The sequence below is a fragment of the Equus quagga genome, chromosome 1 (assembly GCF_021613505.1).
Source record: "Equus quagga isolate Etosha38 chromosome 1, UCLA_HA_Equagga_1.0, whole genome shotgun sequence".
Taxonomy (NCBI): domain Eukaryota; kingdom Metazoa; phylum Chordata; class Mammalia; order Perissodactyla; family Equidae; genus Equus; species Equus quagga.
In genome coordinates this window covers 19,380,689-19,389,470 of record NC_060267.1, presented here as the reverse complement: position 1 = coordinate 19,389,470, position 8,782 = coordinate 19,380,689, and the positions used below count along the sequence as shown (strand labels likewise).

Below are 8,782 nucleotides of genomic sequence, written 5' to 3'. Positions count from 1 at the left end.
ATGGGCTTAGGAAAGCACAGTAACATCAGGGAATTCATCCTCTTTGGACTGTCTGCCGACCCCCACACCCAGGTTATGCTCTTTGTGCTTTTCTTCGGGATTTATCTCCTGACCATCATGGGGAATCTGATGATGATGGTGATCAGAATTGATTCTCACCTCCACTCATCCATGTACTTCTTCCTCAGTCACCTCTCTTTCCTGGATCTTTGTTTAACTTCAGTCATTGTGCCCAAGAAGCTGGAGAATCTCCTGTCTCAGAAGAACTAAATCTCAGTAGAAGGCTCCCTTGCTCAGGCTTTTTTGTGTTTTCAGTTGCAGGGACTGAAGCCTTTGTCCTCTCTGCCATGGCCTATGACCACTACACTGCCATCTGCTACCAACTGCTCTATGGCCAAGTGATGAGTCAGCACTCGTGTGGGAGTCTGGTATGGATCTCCTGGGGACTGGGCTCTCTGGATGCTCTCATTAACACCCTCATGGCTTGGAATTTGGAGTTTTGTGAGGCTCATATCCTGCCTCACTTCAGCTGTGAGCTGCCATCTCTATTCTCTCTATCTTGCTCTGGTATCTCCACCAACTTTGCTGTCCTGGTGTGCTCTGCCACTGTGCATGCCTCTGGAACCTTACTCCTGGTCTTCTCATATGCCCGCATTGTCTCCACCATCCTGAGCATCAGCTCCACCATAAACAGAAGCAAGGCCTTCTCCACCTGCTCCTCCCACCTCACTGCAGTGAGCTTCTTCTACAGATCTGCTTTTCTTCTCTATCTCATGCCAACCTTAAGTTCCCCACTGAAGTTGATTTTTTCCATGCAGTACACTGTGGTCACTCCCCTAATAAATCCCCTTGTCTACAGCTTGAAGAGCAAGGAAGTAAAAGCAGCTCTGAGAAGAATGTTGCAAAGAGGATTACAGCATCTCAGATAGCAGACGACAGGTAGAAGATGACTGAAAAATTGGGGAAGAATTTTATTAGATGGTTGAATAATAGACAGGGAAAATTTTCTTAGTTCATAACAGATATGATAAACTATCTTGTAAGCACCTGTTTCCTTTGAAATGCTTGAGAAAAGCCAAGAGCTACTTACTTGCTTTGGCTCATGGTTAATTTGTTCAGGGACAAAACAATGGGTCACATAATTATTTTAGTCCAGGAGATTGAATAATTTAATACAGACTTATTCTCCCTCTTATTTGTGAAATATTCCCATCGAGATTAGCGCTGAGAAAATTGTCTAGAACCTGAATTCTTATCAGGATCTGAGATCTAGAGAGGAAGCTTTGCTAGAAATAAAATAGCCAAGGCCACTGATAATAAAGAGACATAAACTTCAGACTCAGAGTTGAGAGGACAGTTGGGGATAAGCTTGGACTGGAGAGGGACTTGTAGAAAAGATAGAAGGAGCTAAAAATTGCTGGGAGAGATAGTGTCTTACTAGGGCAAAGCCAGATTCACAGACACTTTCCATACTCCATGCCTCTCTTGGTACCTTCACCTGGTGGCAAAGGGGAGAGAACCCAGTTCTTCTAGGGTGGCTATCAGACCTGCTGTGTCACTGGAGGCACCATTGCTGAGTCTGCTGTGGAGGTGCGCAGTAGATGACAGGTCATCGACAGGAAAATTGCAGCTGATGCTGGGACTGTTAAAGGGATCCTGCCTTGCCTCCACCAGAACCAGATTAGCTGTTTCTTTTAGTTTCCACTTACACTTCCCATTTGCTGAACCTAACCAGAAGGCATCAGCATGGGAATATGGAAGATATCCTCTGCAGGTGTCTAGTCCAGGTGATGTAAAGCCAAGTACATAGGACCAGCATGGGGCTGAAGCCAACAGAAAACTAACTACTGGACTAGATAATCATGTAAACATGCCCATCCTCAGGCAAAAACAAACAAACCCAAAAAAAAGGAAATTAGACAAGTTAAAACCAAGTGAGAGAAGATGGGATAGAAAGGAGAATGGGAGGAATAAGGAGAAATTAAAAGAGAAGACTTCAATAATAGTCAGAAGAATGAGGAAGAGGGACACTCTTGGAAGGACAGGCATTGGAAACCCTGGACTCTACATGCATTGGTGCCTCAAGAGGCCTGAGGGATCCCTTGCACCAGTGAACACAGAAGGACTTTAAGGGAAGAAAGAATTCCTCTAATTATATGGTCAGGCAAATTATGGCCTAAAAGGGGCCAGTGGTTCTTCCTTCAAACTCTGGAATCCTAGGAAATTTTCAAGGAAACTCAAAGAACAGACTTACTCTGATGGCCTCCTCCTTCCCTTTTTGTACCCCTCTCATCTCATGGTTTCTCTGTCCCCACCTGGGCAATGACCTCTTCAGACCTCTCCCAGATTTGGGAGATGCTCCAAATTCACCTAATCCTTTTCTCTAAGGGAGATTTGGCTTGAAAAAAATTTATCTATAACTTAGTGAGACATTCTTTGAAAAAGCTGCATTTATCTAGCTTCAAAATTTCATATAAGGTAGACCTGTTTCAGGCCTTTCCTACAATTATGCCATATTGCATGTCTATCTTCCTATATTACCTTCCTTGATGATTCAAGGGATTTTTAATTTTCCTTTTCAATTTTCCTTTCCTGTTTAATGCAGTTATTTGAGGAAATTTTTGTCAAATATTCAATCCTTAATGTGTGATTCACCAAAATTATACATTTTAAAGATTTTTGTCTTATTTTTACTATTTCTCTTTTCCATACATCTTCATACTACATGGATTTATGAAGCATGTTAGCATCTGCTCAATTTCTGTTCTCATTTCTCATAATGAGAATGAAAACATGAAATATATGTTGCAAAATATTTTTAGCATTTCTAATATTGATCTATTTTATCCATCATGCAGTATTTCCAAAAATATTTGAGGTTAGAGTTTTTCCCTTCATTTCTTTCTTCTTTCCTCCTTCTTTCCTTCTTTTCTTCCTACCCTCTTTCCTTCCTTGTTTTCTTCCTTCCTTCCTCCCTTCCTTCCTTCCTTTCTTCTTTCCTTCCTTCCTGCTTTGCTTCCTTCTTTTCTTTATTTTCTGCCTTTTAAGGCCTCACATCACAGAATTTAAATAATCATAATCCTTTGTTCATAATGCATAACCATTGGTCCATACATTTATGCCTTTTGCTTTATTTGTTTATTTTACTATTTTCTTTTCTTTTTTTAATGGTATTATAAGTCCTCCATGACCCCACAACTTAGCCTAACAACTAAAGTATTGCTAATAACATGCATTTATCAACAGAATTTTCCCCATATCAAACGATATCACTGCCAAGTATTTCACGTTTTCTTAACCCCACAAAATAAACACCAATTTTATTATATTAGTGTAATTTTGATTTCCCTACATTTAACCATTTATGTTAATCATTTCTTTTTGAAATTTAAATATCTTTGAGGGATTATTTTCCTCCTTCCTCAAGTACTCTGCACTAAGTAGATTCCAGATGACTCTCAAATAGAACATGCCACTAACAACAAACTTCCTCACAGAGATCCTTCATATTCCCCTCCAGAACTCAGGGTGTTATAAACAATCTACTGGTGTCACAAGGAAGCTTCTCTCAAAAGTACAGGATATGCACAAGTGTCAGGCCAAAACCTCTTGAGTGTCTTCAAAAACAATGTTCATATTCTTACCTCAAGAAATCTCAAAGCCTACCCAGGTGCCTATGCCATTTCACCTCCGCTACTCAATAAGGAGACTCCATTCTCCCGTTGTTGGGTGATTCACCTTGATAACTCAGAGCTAACCTAAAATAGAGATGCTCCCACACATACCTGCATCTCCAAGATCAATGAGGGGTGAGAAAAGAGGATGAGACTGTAAGGAGAGTAAAATCACTAGAAACATGTGGTTGCTCTCTTTCCTTAGGTATCAATGGGAAAAAAAGATGATAGATTTTTAAATTGATAACTCTTCTTATTCATATATTTTATCATTGTCTTGTTCTTAGCCATTTACTGGTCTGTTACTATGAACTAGGCATGATAGATGGAATTTTACACAATTTATGTCTACATGACAAATACTCCTCTACAATTTTGATAAATAATTCTGTTTTCTTCTAATTTGTCAATTCTTTAAAAGTATTTAACATTATTGTTTCTCCAATTATAAAACAATGCACTTTTACTTTGGAAAATATGAAAAATTTTGAAAACCATAAAAAGTCAGTATCACTCGTAATCCTAAAGTGTTGTCTGTGGCTCTTTCGTTGAAATCCAAGAAGGTAAAAATAAAAATATTCTCCTCCTTGCATACATGTAGAAATATTTGCAGATCTCTGCTTAAACACAGCTTAGTACACACATGTATTTCCTTGCTCTGTCAGCTGAGAGGGCCTAACAGTGACAACACCCCAGTAACAAGGAGCATACTCAATGCCCACAGCCTGATTTCTAATACCATTCTCCAACAGAAGGAACCAGAGCTACACAGAGAATAGACTGATTCTAAGGCTGTAGCCCAGAAAATACAATATGAGCCTGAAGCATCTTGTGGCTACATAAAGTAAAGAGGTACTCCCAAAATAACCCCACAGTGATGGGGGCATGTTAAAAGGACACAAGAGCCAAATGGAAGGGCTCCCAATGACTAAGAACGGAAAAATCTGAGGAACAAAATAAATAAAGTAGTATTAGACTATAAGCAAAAGTATAAAATAAATACCCATACATCCATACAAATATAAGTAAATAATTGAATAATTAAATGGAGGAGAAAAGACAAATGTCCATTTCAGAAGGATTTCAAATAATTTATGTAGAAACTGCACTCTCAATGATGTGGAGCATAACTGCTCACTCCTTAAATGTACATAGCGGCTCCCTTCTAAAGAGTACAGTATGGAAAGGGGAGAAAAAGTGAAGAAAACTGACAAGTGCTCCCTAAGCCAAATGACCAATCTTAATATCAACAGTGGTAAGTCTGTATATACTCTTGTATAGTATATACTCTCGATATGCTGTGATGTGTATACTCTTGATATGATGTATATATTCTCGATATGATGTGATGACAATGGCATTTTACCTCTGTGGTCCTCATCCCAAAAACCCATGACCCTAATCTAACCATGAGAAAAACAGCGATAAAACCAAATTGAGGGAAATTATACAAAATATCTGACCAGTACTCCTCAGAACTGCCAACATCATCAAAAACAAAGTCTGGGCAAGGACGTACACACCACTCATCAACTCCTGCTGCGGTGGCATCCCACATATGAAAAATAAGGGAAGTTTGGCACTGATGTTAGCTCAGGGCCAGTCTCCCTCACTGAAAAAGAAAAAGAAAGAAAGAGGGAATGGAGAGAGGAAGGAAAAGAAAACACAAGACACCCAGGAGTCCTCATCCAAGGATTTCCAGTGAGATTTCAAAGTCAAGTTCTGAAGCCAACATCTGAGGTAATCTCCTGGGGTTCTAACAAAGTGCAACTTTCCTAATTAACTCATGTAATTTCGGCTTCAGGCTCTAACTCTAGGGAATAAACGGCATTGGTCCATCTTTCTCCTGAGCTCTCAGGCCTACTCAGCTGGTAAACTAACTGCATGAACTCTACCTGGTTTTTGGAGAGGTTAGAGCTGAGGTCCAGTCTCTTGCCTGTTAGCTTAGCACAGTATTTACAGTCGCAGAGGAAACTAAATGAGGAAATACGTGCAGCTGGGCCTGAGACCATCTGAGAGAAGTCTCTCACCAAATTCCACTTATTGAGGATTTGAGGATCTTTTCACCGTGGCCAGTGGAGACGTGGATGACCAAGACTTCAGGACAATCTGGATCTGGGACATTCTGTCTTCCTGCCCTCACTGTGACTCCCAACTGGAAAGTAAAAGTTGCTGTTTTTCCTAGTTATTTCATTGAAGTATTGGGTCTTATGACCCCAGATAAATTCTTCTATCTTGAAAAAGTCCAGTGCTACAAAATATCTTCTGTACTAGAAAAATACAAGAGCACGGTAATATTTTCTATGACGTTTTTGAAAGTGTTTCCCAAATCCTTTCCAGTCACTTTACAGTTTATTAACATCTTTCTGTCAGTCCTTCTCTCTCTGGATCTCTGAGGCACCTCTTCTCACTTTCTCACTTCACTTTCCACATACTAGAGACTAAAGCTTTGCATCTTGGGACTCCCTAAACTGTGTCTGTATTTCTTATTATGTTCCAGTGGACTTTTGCACTCAAGTTATCTGATTATCTAATGAGGAGGTCAGTGTTTACTCACTGAATATTGTCAATCATTGGGAAAAGGGACACGAATTTTGGCAGAAAATATTGATGCCCTAAGGTATGCCTCTTTTTCCAGGTCCTCAATCCTGTATGCATAGGGAATTCATTTTTCTGCTATTATTACTCATTCCCAATCTGACCCTGGCTGAAATAATTAATGTAAAGAACAGTGAGAGACCTATTTATAACAAGTCATTCTGGTCACCAGACCCCTCCTATAAGTACTAAAGCATTTCAGCTTCCTCTTCTCCTAAACTAACTTACTTATCCATTAATTCATGTAAGACCTCAACATTTTCCAAGTAACTACACCAGGACAAGTATCAAGCACCCACTAAGTAAATCTCATATTCTGATTATTGGTCCTTAACTACTTGTCACCTTGGAAAAGACTAATGGTCTCGTTAGACCTAAGGACTTGATACCTGATAACTGTGTCAATGTGCAACCCTTACCAAAATTGTTTGATTTTACTTTAGATACACACTCACTCTGGTAAAAGCAATCTCCAATGTTGAAATTTCAGTGGAAAGGAAGATGGTGATTATTTATGATGATACTTGATTTCAACTTTATATTCCTCTTCTGTTAAGATGGTTTTTGAAAAAACACATGGAATGCTGAATAAGTTTCTGTTCTTGTTGTGTGTGGAGTTCAAGGAAAATTGGTAAAGTAAACAGCCTCATGGGAATCTCTTGGGCTCCTCTTTCTACCTCTACCTTCTCAGGAATTACCCCATGACCATTTTTAGATCTGGAACCATTCATTCAAACTTTGGGCCGAATTGAATTCACTGTGTTTCTTCTTGGAGGTAAGTGAGAAGATTTTGGTATTATCATTTCTCCATTTCTTTAAAGATTAACATAAAGATATTGTCCTCTCTTGAAAGATGCCATCACTAGTCAGAAGGTCTGTGCTTGGGGCCTGGAGTGGGATGGGTCATAGAGTCATGTAATGTAGCTGTCTCGCTGATAGATTGTGATGCTACATTCCTGGATAAAAGTTTTCACTTTGGATCCATAATCAGCAGCTACTCTAATATCCTCTGAAGATGCTAGAGTGTTTTCAGGCTAAGAATTAATTGACTCTTATGGCCAGGTCTACATTATAGAGTAAATGTGGAAGAACTGGACCAATTTCTCTAACTTGGGTATCAAATTCCAAATTCATAAAAATTTTTACATTCTTGACAAGAATGGTTTTTCTTCACTGTGTTATGTTGTTAGTATAAAATCCAGAGAAATTGTTTAGCTTCAAAAGTATTTTACAGATTCAGAGATAAAACTGACTTTTGCAGGTAGTGCTTCTTCATTGCTGAATCTTCATTAGTTTGGGCCAACTCCCTAGACTACAGATTACACACTGGACAGAACTCATAGGTGATTTGGATATATGTTCTAAATAAGGGCTCAAAGTTTGGGAGTTATGTGAGTATTTCATAGGCAAAGTGGCACGGATGGGGTAGGATAGAGAGAAAGTTCAAGGACAGGGAAATTTACCTTCTGAGCAGAATCCTACCTTTTATTGCAAGTCCTGTGAGAGACACCAAGATAAGATTTGTCTGGTAGACACTGAAGCTGGATATCCCAGGAAAGATTCAGAGTTCAAGGGGCAAATCAGAGTTATTCTAATAGGTAGCAAAGCAGACATGAGGACCCCAGGAAAGGCTGAGTGTAAACGTATAACCATAGGTCAGAGTTCCATCTGATGAGGAGAAAACAGCCTAGGGGTATTGATCACACCTAGATAATGGAGAATAGGCAGGTGCATTCACACAACAGTACAACAGAAGCACAATGCAGAACTGTCCTCAACAACATGTGCAACACCGTACATAACAGGGAACAGAGACACAGAAATGTTTATTAAATAACTTACTGGATGGGTGGATGAATGGATGTATGGTTAAGCAAAGTGTGAGGTGATCTCTCTGAAGCAAGAATCTGTAGGTGTTGGTGATTTCATAATGAATAAACCCTCTGCCAGTCTGTTATAGCAAAAAGGAAATAAGCATTTCACCTCCTCTCTTTCGTTCCCCATTTCAGGCCCCCTAATGCTCTGCTCTTGACTCTGAAGTTAAACTTCTGGGTCTGGAGATAATCCCCAGGAGTTTTTACTACATAATCTGTCCAATTTTCTTACTTTTTTTCTTTATTTATTTAACAATAATTGATTGAGGATTCATTATATATTTAATGAGTGTGCGTGAGAGAGCATGTTTGTAGGCATAGAAAGTAATAGCCCAATTTCTGCCCTCCGTGAAACTGCAATCTCATTGTAGAGACAAGAAGCAACACTCACACATATCACTAAATGATAAAGCAAGATGGTAATGCAAATGATGACAAAACTTATAGTGTGCTGATGACAGGAAAGAAAAGAAGACAAGGTTCTAAGTCCCTAGACTAGAAAGAGGTGAATTAGAATCTTGAATTAGCTTATTTAACTTTACTTTCATCAACTGAAAAAAATGAGATTAATAATGATTTTCCCTAGATTTATGTGAAAACAGAGAAAAGACTGATCAAAGAACTCATGGAACAGTA

The 8,782-nt window shown here is 39.1% G+C and overlaps 1 pseudogene; it reads left to right on the top strand.

Annotated features, from left to right (window-relative positions):
- LOC124228985 (olfactory receptor 8S1-like) lies at positions 1 to 929 on the top strand (annotated as a pseudogene).
- Positions 930 to 8,782: the final 7,853 nt, after the last annotated feature.